This window comes from Schistocerca gregaria, chromosome 5, assembly GCF_023897955.1.
Source record: "Schistocerca gregaria isolate iqSchGreg1 chromosome 5, iqSchGreg1.2, whole genome shotgun sequence".
NCBI classification, from domain to species: domain Eukaryota; kingdom Metazoa; phylum Arthropoda; class Insecta; order Orthoptera; family Acrididae; genus Schistocerca; species Schistocerca gregaria.
The window spans coordinates 182,884,197-182,904,408 of NC_064924.1; positions in this window are offsets into that span (position 1 = coordinate 182,884,197).

A 20,212-nucleotide genomic window follows, 5' to 3' on the forward strand; every position below is an offset into this window, starting at 1 on the left:
CTGATTGTGGCGCTCACCTGCACGGCGCCAAACACGCATACGACCATCATTGGCACCAAGGCAGAAGCGACTCTCATCGCTGAAGACGACACGTCTCCATTCGTCCCTCCATTCACGCCTGTCGCGACACCACTGGAGGCGGGCTGCACGATGTTGGGGCGTGAGCGGAAGACGGCTGTGCGGGACCGTAGCCCAGCTTCATGGAGACGGTTGCGAATGGTCCTCGCCGATACCCCAGGAGCAACGGTGTCCCTAATTTGCTGGGAAGTGGCGGTGCGGTCCCCTACGGCACTGCTAGGATCCTATGGTCTTGGCGTGCATCCGTGCGTCGCTGCGGTCCGGTCCCAGGTCGACGGCACGTGCACCTTCCGCCGACCACTGGCGACAACATCGATGTACTGTGGAGACCTCACGCCCCACGTGTTGAGCAATTCGGCGGTACGTCCACCCGGCCTCCCGCATGCCCACTATACGCCCTCGCTCAAAGTCCGTCAACTGCACATACGGTTCATGTCCACGCTGTCGCGGCATGCTACCTGTGTTAAAGACTGCAATGGAGCTCCGTATGCCACGGCAAACTGGCTGACACTGACGGCGGCGGTGCACAAATGCTGCGCAGCTAGCGCCATTCGACGGCCAACACCACGGTTCCTTGTGTGTCCGCTGTGCCGTGCGTGTGATCATTGCTTGTACAGCCCTCTCGCAGTGTCCGGAGCAAGTATGGTGGGTCTGACACACCGGTGTCAATGTGTTATTTTTTCCATTTCCATGAGTGTACTTTCCGGGATGTGAGGTCGTTGCCCAAGAGCTTTTCTGCTCCTTACGTTCCGTCCAGTACTTCGCTGTACTGTGTCCGGAGCAAGTATGGTGGGTCTGACACACCGGTGTCAATGTGTTCTTTTTTCCATTTCCATGAGTGTACTTTCCGGGATGTGAGGTCGTGGCCCAAGAGCTTTTCTGCTCCTTACGTTCCGTCCAGTACTTCGCTGTACTTCTTCAAGGGCGCTGCTCCGCTGAGTCTTTGCCAACCCATTTCGGAAAAAAAATGTTTATCATTATAAATTCAAATATCTGGACGCAGTATTCAGAGGTGAACCATCCATGAAATAGGAAATACAGGCAAGATTACAGCCAGGTAGTCGCTGTTACCACGAACTTAATGCTCTCCTCAAAACCACACGTTTGTCCAGACCTTTTAAAATAAACATCTACAAAACACCCCTACAGCCAGTAGTACTATATGGATGTGCCTCCTGGAGTACAACCAAGAAAGATCTGCACGGACTGATGATAACTGAAACGAAAGTCCTTCGGAAGATTTTTGACCTGCTTACGATAATGAGAGTGAAAAAAAATGGTTCAAATGGCTCTGAGCACTATGCGACTAAACTTGTCAGGTCATCATTCGCCTATAACTTAGAACTAATTAAACCTAACTAACCTAAGGACATCACACACATCCATGCCCGAGGCAGGATTCGAACCTGCGACCGTGAGAGTGAAAAATGGAGGATTAGTCACAATACAGAGTTTTATGATATTTACAAAGAGCCGAACATCGTGGCTATAATGAAGACACGACGACTCCAGTGGGCAGGGCATGTAGCTCGAATGCAGGACAACCGATTGCCGAATACTGTACTCAACACCAATCCAACGGGCAGAAGACCCGTAGGAAGACCTTGAACTCGATGGAGTGACTGCGAGTCCAAAACCCTTCAGAGAGAGTGGGACCGCTGCAAGGATGACAGGAAGGAACTGAAATGGAGGCAATCACTCGACGTAGCACGTGGTCCATTGGGCCTGACCGCGAAAAAAATTATTTATTGAACAACCCTCGTATTTGCCGTTGCATTGAGTTCAGTGCATATTCTATTCGGTATAAAGATAATGAGTAACAAGCAAAAGACATTAGGCTGGGAATTTTAATGAATGAATCTAACAGCTTTTAACAACTCAAAGGAATCAGCGCCCAAGAGCGAATAATGTAATGTATAATGTACTTACATGTGTAGATTTTACAATAAAACCCACAAAATAGATAAATTTTGTTATTATTTCGGCGACAGTTTGCATACATAAGAGCAGAGTCCATGTGCAGGTGAATTCGCTACGAGAGGTCGCCGAGCACGAACGTATACGCTGGGTGTGTTGTTTGATTTGGGAGAGGTAGTCAAACAGCGCGTTCATCAGTCCCATCGTATTAGGGAAGAATGGGGAAGGAAGTCGGCAGTACCCTTTCAAAGGAACCACCCCGAAATTAACCTGAAGGGAAATTACGGGAAGCCTAAATCAGGATGGTCGGACGCGGGTTTTAACTGTCAACCACCCGAATGTGAGTGTGCCAATCAAAGTGCCTTTTCACTCGGTGGTATATGCTGATGAGCGACATGTTGGTAGCGACTGAAGTGAGTGAAGTATTTTGGGGACAAGATTAGGGGCTTGTAAAATTTCTGCTGGTAAATTTTTCGACATTTCGCTACGTGGACTTTAGCTCTGAACAGCAGAGCATACAATGGCGTAAATTTTTCAATATAAATACATGGAGTTTAACTCCGAGCAGCATCGTGCTAGGACTTGTAAAACTCCTCTTTCGTGAGCTGTTAACAGTAATTTAATCTAGTCGGTAATTTAATCTGTCGTTTGCTTCTCTTTTGATATTAAGGAAGATTTAATAAATATTTCATTATTAAACGGTCTCATCTTGTGTTTATAACATTATTCGCTTCAGGAACCATTATTCTGCCTGCAGTCTAGTAAAATTATTAGGAGCTAATGGAATAATTACATCGTAATGAGAACACCTGTGGCCTTATCCTAGACACAAACGGAGCCAATGAACTTTAAATCGGTCGCATACTTAACTGACCCTTTGAGGGACGGAAAATAGTGTGTGGAAGGACAAGTACATCACAAGGAAATGAGAAACCTTTGAATGAGATCGTACCCAAAAAGCCTTATCTTAAGTCAATAGCGTTTGAGATTACCAACGTATTTACGTTTATTGCTGAAGCACCATCTTTTTCATTCCTAATATATTATCCATTCCAAATAGTTTGCATATAATGAGGCTTTATAACTTTATTTAAAATAATTGTGGTCTCTCCTTCGTCTGTAATGTTGAATACTGTTTTATCTCCTTGGATAGTGTTTATTTTTTTAGTGGGTATTTCCTGTAACACGTGAAGTCGGACTCTGAAGCTTGTTTAAAATCCTTGCCACATTGTATTTTTTTAGTCATCAGTCTTCTGACTGGTCTTTATGCGGCCAGCCACAAACTTATCTCCTGCGCCAATCTCTTCACCTCAAAGAAGTTCTTCTACCCTACGTCATCAATTATTTCTTGAATATATTCCAGTCTCTGTCTTCCGCTACGGTTTTTACCCTTTATAGCTTCCACCGAGAGAGGTGGTGCAGTGTTTACCACACTCGACTCACATTCGACAGGACGACGGTTCCAATCCGCTTCCGCTCATCCCGATTTGGGTTTTCCGTGATTTTCCTAAATCGCTCTAGGCAACAGGGCGAGACTGGTCTCCATCCCCATCCTTGCAGCAGTAAGAGCTTATTCTCAGTCTCCTTTGTCAACGGGGCGATAAGTCCTAATCTGCCTTCTCTCTAAAGCTTCCTTCAGTACCATACGAGCAATTTCCTGATGTCTTCATGCACGTCGTATCTTTCTAGCCCTTCTTATTTCCAGTGTTTTCCATATGTTACTTCCTTCGTCAATTCAGGGAAGAACCTCCTCAGTCCTTGTCTTATCAGTCCACCTAATTTTCAACATTCTTCTATAACACGACAGCTAAAACGCTTCATTTCTCTTCTTTTGCGGTTTTCCCACAGGTCGAACAAGCCGAGAGGATCAGTGGCACGGCAACGCCAACCACGGACACACCGTGTACCAGTCTTCGCCACGAAGTTGACGATGTCCTACTGGCACATTTAACTTCTTATTCAAAGGTTTGGCGTTTCCCAGTTGTGGGCACTGAACTGAATCACTAGTAACAGATGAAAATTTGTGCCTCTCTTTAGCCGCAGAGCATTCTTCCCTTCCGACCCAAATTCTCTTCCCGTTACACACTACTGACGTGGCCTCACCTACCTGTGAACCCCTTACTCACAAATCCCCATGATTCCATTAAGAGATCGGGAATGGTGTGCATCTGCACCGAAAGGAAGCATCGTTGATCGTCACCGTCTTTTTGATACGTACAAGAAATGTATTCGCAGCTGCGAATACAGAGAACCATCAGCTATATAATCCGGGTTCGAGTCCCGATTCACCACAAATTTTCACAGTCGTCATTCCATTATACAGCTGATGGCCGTCCCTATTCCCAGCTGCGAATACATTTCGTGTAGTTCATATTGGCTGTAGTCACCGCAGTGCCTGTTCCTTCCGACGTATATGCACGTCCGAAGGAACACTGCATCGATATTCGGTATAACACAGGCACTGCAATAATCTTTCTGCCGACATCGGGCAAGTTACTGTCAAGTAAAATCTCTCCACTGTATCCGAATATACGTAATGGATGTACGAGTACATGTTGTAGACACATGGTTGACGACATTTGGGAATTTCGGTCTGGCCTTTGAGTGGTGTTCGGATAACCTAATGGTAGTTCCGTTTCGAGCTCCGAGCAGGAAGGTTCTCGTTTATTTCACTTGACACGGCGTCGCTTGTGTGGAGTTTTCCTCGTTGGTGTTGTTCTGTCTGCCGAGTGACTTAACTGTCTGTCTGTGTTCGTCTACTTGCAGCGGCGTCGGCCGCTCCGCTATGGCTACCATGGCTTCCACGTGTGTTCCACGAAAAGGTACTGTGAGCTTCACTTTCGATAAAAACAACGCGACACGTGCAGCCAGGGTCTCAAAAGAAAAAGTTCAAATGTGTGTGAAATCTTATGGGACTTAACTGCTAAGGTCATCAGTCCCTAAGCTTACACACTACTTAACCTAAATTTTCCTAAGAACGAACACACACACACCCATGCCGGAGGGAGGACTTGAACCTCTGTCGCGACCAGCCACACAATCCATGACTGCATCGTCTCAGACTGCTCGGTTAATGCCAGGGTCTCTAGAAATCCGTTAGTATGGTATCACTCGCAGATGCTGAAATCGAATATACCAAAGTTCGAGTGTTCTACCTCCCGTCGGGAGTTGATGACATGTTTCTGAAGGACATATTGTCTCCCTATGGTAACGTGAAAAACGTCCATCGCAAACGCTGGTCTACTCAACATAGATTACGGAATTACTGTGGAATTCGTTGCGTGGAAATTCATGTCAAATGCAATATTCCATCACAAGTGTGTGGTTACAGCGTCCGTGTCATGTATACTGGTCAAGATGGAAGCTGCTTCCTATGTAATGAAAGTGGACACGTTCGGTCTAATTGACCGTGGAGGGTTTCTGTATTAAAGCCGTCATTAGTGCAGCGTCGCTAATTGACGGTTGCTGGTCTTGTTCCTCCCATTCCCGCCTTCGGGCCTACTTCTGCTTCGGATTATAATGAACAAACAGTCAGTTCTGATAATCGTGTCGATGAATTTCCGCGTTTACCTCGGCGACAGGTTCAGAATCCTGTTGGCCCCAGGATAGAACCTATAACGGCTAGCAACAAGCGACGTTACACTAAGAATGGTGATGGTGAGGATCTGGCTGTGCCTTCTGCGCCAACCTCCTCCGCATCGATTGTGTCCCCGGCTCCCCTCGGTGCTACGGTATCTCCCGTCCGTGATACGGTGAGTGGCGAAGTTATCTCCAGCATCCCCCCTACTCGCGAAGTGGCTCCTTCTGAGCTGCCTGTGTGTGGAGAGGGAGCGAAGCCTCCCCCCCCGCCCCCACCCACCCATCGTATTTTTTGTCCTCCGTTACAGTCTGAGACGATGCAGTGCCCTCCTGCTCCTTCGTCTTCAGCCGCCGACGGTTTCCTGCATTTGCCGATCACAGCAACTCCCGAGATGAATAAAATTAGCGACCGAGTATCACCTGTTGCATTGGTAGTTCCACAGAATGCTTCAGCCGTAGTGACTGAACTGCATTACCTGCAGTACATGGTCTTGGTTCTGATGGGCAGGAAGCTGCTCCTATGACCCTTCCCACACCTCCGCCTGCAGAGGCCGCCGCCCCACGTAGCCGACAGAAACAGCATATACAACCTGACCGTGCGGTGGTACGTAATAAATCTAAGAAAACAGGTTGCGATGACGGGGATTCTGGTCCTCCGATGTCTGAGTCCTCTGTCAATTCCGTAATGGACCTTGACTCTCAGCTATCTACCTATTTCTACCTGGAGCTTCAGTACATCCCCGTCCAGCTGTGATCAATGACCCAAGCTTACATCTACATCTACATCCATACTCCGCAAGCCAACTGACGGTGTGTGGCGGAGGGTACCCTGAGTACCTCTATCGGTTCTCCCTTCTATTCCAGTCTCGTATTGTTCGTGGAAAGAAGGATTGTCGGTATGATTCTGTGCGGGCTCTAATCTCTCTTATTTTATCCTCATGGTCTCTTCGCGAAATATACGTAGGAGGGAGCAATATACTGCTTGACTCTTCGGTGAAGGTATCTTCTCGAAACTTTAACAAAAGCCCGTATCGAGCAACTAAGCTACTCTCCTGCAGAGTCTTCCACTGGAGTTTATCTATCATCTCCGTAACGCTTTCGCGATTACTAAATGATCCTGTAACGAAACGCGCTGCTCTCCGTTGGATCTTCTCTATCTCTTCCATCAACCCTATCTGGTACGGATCCCACACTGCTGTGCAGTATTCAAGCAGTGGGCGAACAAGCGTACTGTAACCTACTTCCTTTGTTTTCGGATTGCATTTCCTTAGGATTCTTCCAATGAATCTCAGTCTGGCATCTGCTTTACCAACGATCAACTTTATATGATCATTCCATTTTAAATCACTCCTAATGCCTACTCCCAGATAATTTATGGAATTAACTGCTTCCAGTTGCTTACCAGCTATTTTGTAGCTAAATGATAAGGGATCTATTTTTCTATGTATTCGCAGCACATTACACTTGTCAACATTGAGTTTCAATTGCCATTCCCTGCACCATGCGTTAATGCGCTGCAGATCCTCCTGCATTTCAGTACAATTTTCCATTGATACAACCTCTCGATACATCACAGCATCATCTGCAAAAAGCCGCAGTGAACTTCCGATGTCATCCACCAGGTCATTTATGTATATTGTGAATAGCAACGGTCCTATGACACTCCCCTGCGGCACACCTGAAATCACTCTTACTTCGGAAAACTTCTCTCCATTGAGAATGACATGCTGCGTTCTGTTATCTAGGAACTCCTCAATCCAATCACACAATTGGTCTGATAGTCCATATGCTCTTACTTTGTTAATTAAACGATTGTGGGGAACTGTATCGACCGCCTTGCGGAAGTCAAGAAACACGGCATCTACCTGTGAACCCGTGTCTATGGCCCTCTGAGTCTCGTGGACGAATAGTGCGAGATGGGTTTCACACGACCGTCTTTTTCGAAACCCATGCTTATTCCTACAGACTAGATTTCTAGTCTCCAGAAAAGTCATTATACTCGAACACAATACGTGTTCCAAAATTCTACAACTGATCGACGTTAGAGATATAGGTCTATAGTTCTGCACATTTGTTGGACGTCCCTTCTTGAAAACGGGGATGACTTGTGCCCTTTTGCAATCCTTAGGAACGCTACGCTCTTCTAGAGACCTATACCTCTGTCGTCTATTTCGATATCTACCATTTTGTCATCTGTGCGACAATCTAGAGAAGGAACTACAGTGCAGTCTCCCTCTGTGAAACAGCTTTGGAAGAAGACATTTAGTATTTCGGCCTTTAGTCTGTCATCCACTTTTTCAGTACCATTTTGGTCACAGAGTGCCTGGACATTTTGTTTTGATCTACCTACCGCTTTGACATAAGACCAAAATTTCTTAGGATTTTCTGCCAAGTCAGTACATAGAACTTTACTTTCGAATTCATTGAACGCCTCTCGCATAGCCCTCCTCACACTACATTCGATTCGCGTAATTTTTGTTTGTCTGCAAGGCTTTGGCTATGTTTATGTTTGCTGTGAAGTTCCCTTTGCTTCTGCAGCAGTTTTCTAACTCGGTTGTTGTACCACGGTGGCTCTTTTCCATCTCTTACGATCTTGCTTGGCACATACTCATCTAACGCATATTGTACGATGGTTTTGAACTTTGTCCACTGATCCTCAACACTATCTGTCCTTGAGGCAAAACTTTTGTTGTGCCGTCAGGTACTCTGTAATCTGCTTATTGTCACTTTGGCTAAACAGAAAAATCTTCCTACCTTTTTCAATATTTCTATTTACGGCTGAAATCATCGATGTAGTAACCGCTTTATGATCGCTGATTCCCTGTTCTGCATTAACTGTTTCAAATAGTTCGGGTTTGTTTGTCACCAGAAGGTCTAATATGTTATCGCCACGAGTCGGTTTTCTGTTTAACTGCTCAAGGTAGTTTTCAGATAAAGCACTTCAAAAAACTTCACTGGATTCTTTGTCGCTGCCACCCGTTATGAACGTTTGAGTCTCCCAGTCTAAATCTGGCAATTTAAAATCTCCACCCAGAACTATAACATGGTGGGGAAATCTACTCGAAATATTTTCCAAATTATTCTTCAGGTGCTCAGCCACAACAGCTGCCGAGCCCGGGGGCCTGTAGAGACATCCAATTACCATGTCTGAGCCTGCTTTAACCGTGACCTTCACCCAAATCATTTCACATTTCGGATCTTCGTCAATTTCCTTCGATGCTATTGCACTTCTTATCGCTATAAACACGCCTCCCCCTTCATTGTCCAGCCTGTCTCTGCGGTATAAATTCCAATCTGAGTTTAGGATTTCATTACTGTTTACTACTGGTTTCAGCCAACTTTCTGTCCCTAGTACTATATGGGCGTTGTGACCGTTTATTAATGAGAGCAGTTCTGGGACCTTTCTATAGACGCTCCTGCAGTTTACTATTAGCACATTAATATTGTTATTCCCTGTTGCATTTTGCCTATTCCTACCTTGCCGCGTCTCAGGAAGCGTCTTGTCGGGCCTAGGGAGGGAATTCTCTAACCTAAAAAACCCCCATGTGCACTCCGCACGTACTCCGCTACCCTTGTAGCCGCTTCCGGCGTGTAGTGCACTCCTGACCTATTCAGGGGACCCTACATTTCTCCACCCGATAGCTGAGGTCGAGAAATTTGCAGCCCAGCTCTCCGCAGAATCGTCTGAGCCTCTGGTTTAAGCCTTCCACTCGGCTCCAAACCAAAGGATCGCGATCGGTTCTGGGAACGATACTACAAATAGTTAGCTCTGATTCCACCCCGCGAGCGAGGCTTTCCGCCTTCAATTCCGGCAACCGCCTGTACGAACTGAAGATGACCTCTGAACCCAGACGGCAGGAGTCATTGGTGCCGACATGAGCAACAATTTGCAGTCGGGTGCACCCAGTGCTCTATCTCGCCGCCGGTAGGGCCTCCTCCACATCTCGGATGAGACCCCCCGGCAAGCAGACAGAGTGAACACTGGCCTTCTTCCCCGACCTTTCCGCTATTTCCCTAAGGGGCTCCATCACCCTCTTAACGTTGGAGCTCCCAATAACTAATAAACCCCTCCCCCCGTGTGCCTGCTCGGACCTTGCTGAAGGAGCAGCCACATGTCCACTCACAGGCAGAGCGGGCGTTGCCACACGGCCAGCCTCCACATTTACCCTCCGTCTCGTGCGCCGCGAACGCCGCTGAACCCGCCACTCCCCTTGGGGAGAGGGTGGCCCAACCGCGCCCGGTACCCGCTAGGATGTCTCGACAGCAGGGACAGTGGGTGAAGCATGTAACACCTGTGGTGTACCTTGCGACGCATCAGACTCCCCACTGCCTCTACACTCCGAGGCAGCAGCCTGAAGACGGCTGACTGCGGCCATCAACACGCTCAGCTGTTCGCGAAGAGTGGCCAGCTCCTCCTGCGTCCGTACACAGCAGTCACACATCCTATCCATCCTAAGGAATCAACTTACTGAAGAGAATCAACTTTTAACTAGACTGCTAATTCACTAAAGGCGGCTGATTATTGACTAAACTGTGATTGCTAGCCACTTCTTGTAGAAAACAATTAAAATAGCACTACCTGTCTCTGACCTGTATTGAAAACAAACACTAGCACTACTGGCACTATATTTGACTAAAGGGACTCTCTCTGACTGTATTCAAAACAAACACGAGATCTATGGAACACTATTAATAGCACTCGACAATTAAAGCTTCCCAGAAGCAAAAAGACACGGAAGAAGAAGTGACAAGTAAGAAAAATACAGTTAATACTTAAATTAAGGTAGCTCGCTGCACAGCAGACGTGAAGCAGACGGCGGTTAGGACATTCCTTTCCTTAAACGTTAATCGTGTGGAATCAGAATTGCGATTGGCTTCGCTGCGTCAGTTCATTTATGATTCATGTGCGGACATAGTCTTCTTACAGGAGGTGTTATTTTGTAATTCCTCCTTATCTGGTTTTCGTATGATCTCTAATGTAGCATCCGAATATTTTACAGGAACCGCCTTATTCTTTCGCGAAGGCATTCCTATTGCTGAGGTGGAAATGTTGGATTCTGGAAGAGGCATGGGTTGTCAACTTTTTAATTTTCCCTTGGTTTTTTTTTTTTTTTTTTTTTTTTTTTTTTTTTTTTTTTTTTTTTTTTTAAGAGGATATTGTTTATCTGTTACGTAAGAGTCCTCCGGGTAATCTGTTGGGTGGTGATTTTAACTGTGTATTGCGTCCTGCAAATCAATCTACTAATTTTAATTTCTCTCGTGAATTACATTAATTGGTCCGTTCCTTACGCCTAAAAGACGTCTGGATATGTAAATACCCGACGTTAGTTAAATTTAACCACTTTACTGCGACTTATAGTAGCAGGTTAGATAGGTTTTATTTATCAGACTGCCTGAGCGATAGTATTCTTAATGTTGAAGACATCCCAGCTTCCTATATGATCACTGTACTGTGGCCACAACTCTCAATCTTGAAAGGCAACCAGTCAGTTTGTTTCGCCCTCCGTGTATGTTAAACGTCGCTCACCTAGCTGATCCTTCTCGTGTGGGAGCTTACTCTACGGTCAACTGGGAAATACTCTTCCACTCTTGACTGGTGAACACAGCTAGCAAAACCGAGGCTCAGGCTAAGTTTCATACTTTCCTGTGCTGCCAAAGCGCGAGACTTTAGAATAACTTATGACTATTACTATTCCATCCTGTTTGAACTTTATGCTGCTTCGGATAACGCCCTTCTGCGAACTGCGGATGTTAGGCGTGTAAAGTAAAATCGTTGACCTTCAAGAGAATGCAAATCGAAGGTTTGACAATCCAATCGAAGCCGCGTTCATTGGTGACGGAAGAACTGACTTCCATACACTATTTGCTCTGGCATCAGACCCGTCCCCGACGCGCTTGTATTCATTCTCTCACGTCAATGGTTCTCAAAATTCCCCGGGTCTAGATGGACTTCCCAAGGAATTTTACGTGCACCTTTAGCCATTGCTGGGCGCTCCTTTACCTCCCTTTTGGATGAAGTGTTACAGGGTGGAGTAGTGCCCTCCTTGTACAAAGTGGGAAAAATTATCTTAATCCCGAAACGCAATGGACCGGCTGCCCCTGATAGCTTTCGCCCCCTTACTTTGTTAAACTTTGATTATAAGACTGTGGCGAGGGCGGTTAACAGAAGGATGTTGGCTCTGATGGGACGATTGATGCAAAACATCAAAGCTGCGTACCTGGTCGTACCATTCTTACCCCTACAGTCGAGTCTCGTGACGTGGTTTCCGTTGCTGCTGTAACGTCCGTTCCTTGTGGCCTTGCTTTTCTAGACTTCGATAAGGCATTTGATCGTGTTAATCACGACTTCGTACTTCGGATTCTGGAGTCAGTTGGTTCCACTGTTGACACACGGCGAGTGCTCTCAGATCTGCTTACGAGTATTTCGGCTTCGGTGATTGTTAATGGCCAACTGACGCCCCCAATAAAGATCCGTAGGGGAGTGCCTCAAGGAAGCCCGGTGTCCAAGGCTTTTCACTTTGTTTGTGTTGTCTCTAGAGCCCCTGCTTCGAATGCTAGATTCCCAGCTGACAGGTTGGACGCTTTCCAGCGGGACTATAGCTGTTCGTACATACACGGATGACGTGATGGTTCTACTTCGCGATCCTCCTAAGTAGCTCGTCGGAGGGCTGTAATCGATGATTTTTGTCAGAGTTCAGGTGCAAAACTTAATGAAGGTAAATGCAAGCTTCTTCCTTTGCGAGGTTTTGATGACAAGGTTGTTCCATGGGCTACTGCAGTGCATCGGCATACGTCCCTCGGTATCATCATTGACTGTTGTCCACTCAGAACGGCGACGCTCAACTGGAAGTCCGTCACGGACAAAATTCAGGGAGGGATACTAGAGCTCGAAAGGCGTTCTCTTACTATGCTCCAGAAAGTCCGAATACAGGATACATACGTCTTACGCAAAGCTTACTTCGTGGTCCAAGTTTATCCGCTTCCATCGATGATGACGAAGAAACTACAACAATTGTCTGGTCATTTCTTATGGAAGAGAGATATATTTCGCTTAAGGTATGAGGTGATCACGAAGCCTCGTGCGTTTGGGGGTTGGGCCTGATTGATATACGAAGAAAGATGCTATATGTGCGTCGTACTGTTTTGACGATGACTCAAGAAGCTCACACGTTCACGTCTCGTTTATTCCTCTGTGGCCGTCCTGCTAGTCTTGAACCCCTTATTGATGTCGGTCGCATAAATTATAAATTCAAACAGATTCGTGATTTCTGTCTTGCGGTGAGCTATTTAGGGGCTGACATCTCATGGAGACCTGTACTCACCATGAAATTCATAAAGACTCGATGGGAGGCAGGCCCTTGTCCGAACCCCGTTGAAAGAGAATCGTCACATACAACCTGGACGACAATTAGGCTCAATATCAATCTCCTGATTTTGCCGTTGCGCGTAGCGTCCTGCTAGTGTAAGATAGTAAATAACTTGTTTCCAACGAACGAACAACTTTTTTTTTTATTTTGGGCTTAGTGACAAGGATTTATGTAGTCGTTGTAGGTCTCCAGGTACGACACAACATCGCTTTACTTGTGGGGATCGTATGGCAAACTGGTCTTGGATCAGGACACAACTGACCTTCCTTACTTGATCTTCTGAGACAGCATACACTACGGACATCATATTGAGCCCATATTCTTCTTTCTTTCCACGGTCGAAATCCCATACATACCGTTATGTGGTTGCTGGGACACTTCGTTCAGTATGTTGTAGAAGGCGAGTACATGATCGCTGCCTATTGGACATGCTTGCGAATGCCTCGATATCGAGACGTCTTCGCCAGCATGTTGAATCTTGTCTTCCATAGGCAAGGTGTTGGTTAATTTAATTTTTCTGATATGTATTTTTCGTTGTTATGTATATTCCATCTGGTTTGCTTCGGCTTGTCCTCTCCTTCGTTTTGTTTTGTGTATTGACTCAGCATCGCTCCAGTTCTACTGTAAAATGTGTACAGATGAAGTATAGATACACATGATCGTCGACGATCCTTGCAACCAAATTGGGACTTCTCTTACTGTACTATTTCGAATGTAACCTGGTTTCCTTCTGCTTGTATATTCAATTACAAACTATGAAAACTATGAAAATAAATTAAAAACACAAAATAACAAAAAAATTAAAAAATGACAAAAAAACCATATAAAAATGATTGGTGATACATATCAGGTGAGCTTGGTGGTGGTTTGTCGGCTATGTTCTCTATTTTTTTCTTTTTTCATTTTTTTGCTTTTTTTATTATTCTGCTATCATAATTAATTTTTTCTCGAATTTGCAACTTATATTGCATGATGATTTTGACTGTGGCCTACTGAAGTGTCATGATAGTACGAAGTCATTCTGATAATTAAAAAAGTGGTACGGCAACCGTTCGCGATAAGCAGCAAATCCGGGTTCGAGTCCCAATCTGGCACAAATTTTCATTGTCGTCATTCTATTTTACAGCTGATTGTTGTCCATATTCGCAACTGTGAATACATTTCATATATTTCATAACGGCTGTAGTGGCCGCATTGCCAGTTCATTTAGACATTCACGTATGTCCGAAGGAACATTGTATATTAATTCGTGACATAATTGGCACTATCAGTATCGTATTATTGCTGTGTATCCCGGGTGTCTCTCCTATGGGTCGTTAGGCACATTCAGTCTGGTGTTTCGACACATATTTGTACTTTCGTCTTTCCAAAGCGTAGCTGCAGTCTGCTCAAAACAATCTGCTCATCACGCCTTTTTTAAAGACACCCAGCATCGATGGAAGACATCGGTTTGTTTCCCATTATTTTTTCAACGGAAGTTTTGGTGCTCATTCGATAGAGCGGTCCCAAATCAGAGTATTGCCTGTTCTTAGTGTTCTACTGTCCCTGTTAGTATACATCGGTAAAACGAATATCTCACTACACTAACTTGGAACCGCACTGTCCAATCGACATGTAAAATTCCACTTTAAAAATTATTCTATTTGTAACGGTCAGCAAAACCGACACTTTGCATCGACGCTGGGCGTCGCATGAAAGACGTGATCACCTGCAGTTTGTTTGGGTTGACTCCAGCACAACATTACAGAACGAAATTGCAGATATCTGCCGTAACACCAGAGAAAATGCACCTGGTGTCTATTCTTTCGTACATATCCGAAAGAACAGGCACCATATTTGATCCAGTGGCCATCTAACTAGTTGCTGAAAGGTTTCATTGACTTCAGGCGAATTTGACCACTGAAGTGACTCAATGGTAAGAGGTGAAAATTAGTGCCAGACTGGGACTCAGCCCGGATTTACTAGAACGTTGGCCTTAACTGCTTTGGCCATCCGAGCACGTTTCCCTTCCTAGACAAATTTCCCTCCTGTTGCACACTGCTGACGCAGCGTCACACACCGATGAACCCCTTACTGGCAGATCCACATCCCTATAAAAGATGGGGTACGGTAAGCATCCACATTGAAAAAAAAAGGATCATTGGTCGTTGTTACCTTATGATATACATGTAGGGTGGACCATTTTGCTTCATAATGGAGAATAACTCGAGATGGACTTTCATCGTGTGCCGCTCTGGCCGAGTGATTCTAGGCGCTTCAGTCCGGGAACGCGCTGCTGCTGCAGTCGCAGGTTGGAATCCTGTCTCGGGCATGGATATATGTGATGTCCTTAGGTTAGTTAGGTTTAAGTAGGTCTACGTCTAGGCGATTGATGACCTCAGATGTTAAGTCCCATAGTGCTCAGAGCCATTTGAGGAGTTTCACCTAAGAGTTGTTGGGGGGCAAAGAAGGTCACGCTTTGATACTAACTATCGTGACCTTGAACGTCCTTTTCAAGCTGATTTGGAGGTAAAGTGTATTTTGTTTTCAAGGGGAACGCTAATATTTGATTCAAGATTTAAAGAGTGGCAAATGTTTCGTAAAAAATGTGATCATTATTAGGGTTATGACAACTTTCAATTAAGGTCAAATGAGCAAATATGTTTTTAGTTCCAGTAGGGATTAACTCGGAACGGAGGATGGATGCAGCAAAATACAGTGGTAGGGGCGTCTTCAGGAATGAGAGGACGAGGGGACTCATTAAGCGACTTGTAAATTAATAATCTACGTTTTATTTATGTTTTGCAAAAACAGGCATAATGTCTTAGGGGACAACAGCAATCAGTGAAATTATAATGTTACTTAAAAACCGTCTTGATTGCAAATATTTTTATTCATATGACCGGTTTCGGTTCATTCAGAACCATCTTCAGATCTGATATTTCAGTTACAGGAATAACCCGTCCAAATCCAGCAGTTTTCACATGCTACGTCACGTAGCATGTGAAAACTGCTGGATTTGGACGGGCCGCTGAGAAGTTGCTGAGAGCAGTTGTAGTTCTGAGGTAGGCGTGATGTGTGCTTGTTGAGACGTCGATAGAGTACTAGTTGTTCTGTTGGGCAAGACACCATATGTTATTCGATTGGGGATGTTGTAATGATCAGAGTGTATTTTTCAATATATATGAAGGTAAAGAAAATTTTTTATTTCAAATGTGTTATGCCTCTTGGTCACACGTTCAGTCAACAAAACATCTGGCTCGTGTTCTTGTGTTAGACTGTCATTCTGGTTTCTATATGCAATTATAGTACTTTTAGTTTTTTTTAATTACTTCAGTGTAAATCGGGTTTAAAATATCTTGTCTTATCGTAGTAGAACCGTGCCAGATGTGTACGTTGAATCACACTTCCACACACAGAACAGTTATACTTGTGCTTTGTTGTTTCGTAGCTTTTATAGTTGCTGGGGACTTAATTAATTAATTAATTAATTATGTTAACGCAAATTTCCTTTCATTCTTTGTTGTAATTCTATGCAGTCAGATTGCGTACTAATATTATTCAGGGCCAACCGGTTACGAGACTGCGTAACCGGACAAACAGCGACAAAAATTAAAAAATATTTGCATTCTATTTAATTAAGCCCCCATGCAACCTTCGACAATTACGTGTAAAATCATGGTTATTGGCCATGCCACATGACCCTTGTGCCCCATCCAGTCTGCATTTAACATTGAGCTTTGCAGTATCTCTCCTCTGTTCCAAGTTAATCCCTGCTAGAACTAAAAACATATTTGCTTATTTGACCTTGTTTGAACATTGTCATGACCTTGAACTTGTATCTTTTTGTACATAAAATTTGTCCCCCCTTTCAAATCTTAAATCAAATATTAAGGTTCCCATTTGTTTACAAAAAAAGCACTTTAACTTCCAAATCAACTTGAAAATCACGTTCAAGGTCAAGACCAAATCCCAAAAACCAGTTACCATCATCTTACCAGCTGAAAGAACGGTCTTCGGCTTCTTCCCTGCACTGTCATTAACCGTTTCCAGCGTTTTAACTGCCGCTTTGAAACTGGTGCGTAATGACGGATCCAGATTTCATCGAAAGTCACAAATCTGTCAAAAAGTCTTGTGGATTACGATTAAACATCACCAGCCATTGTGTTGAAAAACTATGCTGGATCAGCTTTTGGTCGACTGTGAGCAGTCGTGCCATCCACCACCCACACAGCTTCTTCAGGCCAAGTCTCCATGGAGGATATTACACACTCGCTAGCTGACACGTCTACGTTCTCCACAATCTCATGAATTTTTATTCGGTGGTTTTGCATTACCTTATCATGGATTTGGTTCATGATTTCCTTTGTGGTGACGTCAAGTGGATGGCCGGAGTGCGCTTTGTCTTCGGTGCTTGTCCGACCACGTTTAGATTCATTAATCCAAAAGTAAATAGTCCGAGTGAAATTCATCCAATTCTGTTTTATTTGCGCGACAGTCCAACTCTTCAAATGAAAATGTTTAGTAACACGAATCTCGGTTCGCTCCATTTTCAATCTAAGCCGACACACTGAGCAATTCAGACGGCTGTCAACAATTAACTGTTTGCTTGTTGAAATTCTTTGTAAGATCCTTGGAATAATGAACCTTACCAAACACGAAGAAACAACAAAAATGTTCCATTCTTTCATGGAAATTTACCAGACTTATCAAACCACCCTCGTAGTTACTCGACTTGAATGGAGTGAAAAATGGTTCAAATAGCTCTGAGCACTATGGGACTTAACTTCTGATGTCATCAGTCCCCTAGAACTTAGAACAACTTAAACCTAACTAACCTAAGGACATCACACACATATATGCCCGAGGCAGGATTCGAACCTGCGACCGTAGCGGTCGCGCGGTTCCAGACTGAAGCGCCTAGAACCGCTCGGCCATGAATGGATTAAGAAAGAACTGTTATGTGCACTGATTGTTTTACTGCAACCACATACTATGTACTCCTGTCTCCCTCGCTAGCATATGAACCCAGCACTCCCCAGATAGGAGTCTCACGTCTCCTGACAAACATAAATAAGGCTCATACCTCCCGGTGGCGGTCATTGCACCCATGACCCACTAGACTTGTTATTCCTTATTGTTTCTTGTACATATTACATACTAGTTGGGGAACCCGGGTTCGGTCAGGGAGTTGACATGAGAGTGTATGTTTGTTGGAATAAAAGGATAATCTTAATTTTTTTTAATTGAAAATGTATTATAACTATTTACAATACGAGTTAAAGTGTAAGAGGTAAATAAATTACTGATGTATATTATAACTGAAACTTCCTGGCAGATTAAAACTGTTTGCCGGATCGAGATCCGAACTGGGCCTTTGCCTTTCGCGGGCAAGCGCTCTACCAACTGAGCTACCCAAGTATCACTCACGCCCCGCCCTCACAGCTTTACCTGCGCCAGTACCTCGTCTCCAACCTTCCAAACTTTACAGAAGCTCTCCTGCGAACCATGCAGGACTAGCACTCCTGAAAGAAAGGATATTGTGGAGACATGGCCTAACCACAGCCTAGGGGATGTTTCCACAATGAGATTTTCACTCTGCAGTGGAGTGTGCGCTGATATGAAACTTCCTGGCAGATTAAAACTGTGTGCCGGACAGAGACTCGAACTCGGGACCTTTGCCTTTCTCGGGCAAGTGCTCTACTTATAATACTTGTTTATGTTCAAATGGCTCTAAGCACTATGGGACTTAACATCTGAGGTCGTCAGTGCCCTAGACTTAGAATTAATTAAACCTGACTAACCTAAGGACATCACTCACATCCATGCCCGAGGCAGGATTCGAACCTGCGACCATAGCAGCAGCGCGGTTCCGGACTGAAGGGCCTAGAACCGCTCGGCGACAACGGCCACCTATACTGAGGGTGATGGGGCCTCAATATATACACTCCTGGAAATTGAAATAAGAACACCGTGAATTCATTGTCCCAGGAAGGGGAAACTTTATTGACACATTCCTGGGGTCAGATACATCACATGATCACACTGACAGAACCACAGGCACATAGACACAGGCAACAGAGCATGCACAATGTCGGCACTAGTACAGTGTATATCCACCTTTCGCAGCAATGCAGGCTGCTATTCTCCCATGGAGACGATCGTAGACATGCTGGATGTAGTCCTGTGGAACGGCTTGCCATGCAATTTCCACCTGACGCCTCAGTGGGACCAGCGATCGTGCTGGACGTGCAGACCGCGTGAGACGACGCTTCATCCTGTCCCAAACATGCTCAATGGGGGACAGATCCGGAGATCTTGCTGGCCAGGGTAGTTGACTTACTCGTTGCCATCTGGCAACATCATGTGTTTAGGCATAACGCACTCTCCAGTTACCAGAACTTTTACAACAGAAAACCAAACAGGAAAATTAATTAAGAAATACATTTTATGAAATATTTGATTTCGAATTTAAATTTCATATTATTGATCTCAGTGGCATTTAAAGGAGGATATATCTCTGAATAAATCTGAAAACATTAAAATCACAGTACATGATATTTAGTGAAACATTTACTGTTCTTGTTAAGACACAGCTCCACGTTACATTTTTCGCATTTAGAAATGGTATAACCTTTTCAATTTTCATTTTTGCACCTCTGTTTTTTATCTAAATAAACAGGCCAGTGTCCGACTTCATCTAATCTTACATTTTTAGTTGGATGGTGTGACTGCCTTCTTCTTCTTTGCTGGTGGTTTCTCTATAAAACTTGGCATTCCTCTCTTTGGTGTAGAACTGAAACCAATTTTGAACAAAGATTCAGCCAGTTCAATCCTAAAATTTTCTAATTGGAACTCCTTAGCGTGAGGCACTGGGTTGCTGTTAACTCTGCAGTACAAAATCCAGCAGTTGATTGTGGCTACATCAAAAAGACAGTAAAATATTGGAAAGTACCACTTCTTACTCCGCATTATGATTCTGTATCTGCCAATGAGACTGTCTAGAAGATCGACTCCCCCCATATCCTTGTTATAAATTTGCACAATTTTTGGACAAGATACAAATATATGTTCCTTCCATCTTCTATCATATCTCTTTACATTGCTTACAGGGTCACTTCCTACAAACGTGGATTCCAACATGACTGTCTTGTTGTTATTACAGAGGACATTTGAGATATCTGTTCCTTCATAATTTCCAATAAAGTATTTTACACCTTTCCTCTTTACTCAGGGACTTGTCGTCGCGGTATTGATGTGTAATAATTATCAAAGTAAATTTTGTGATTTAC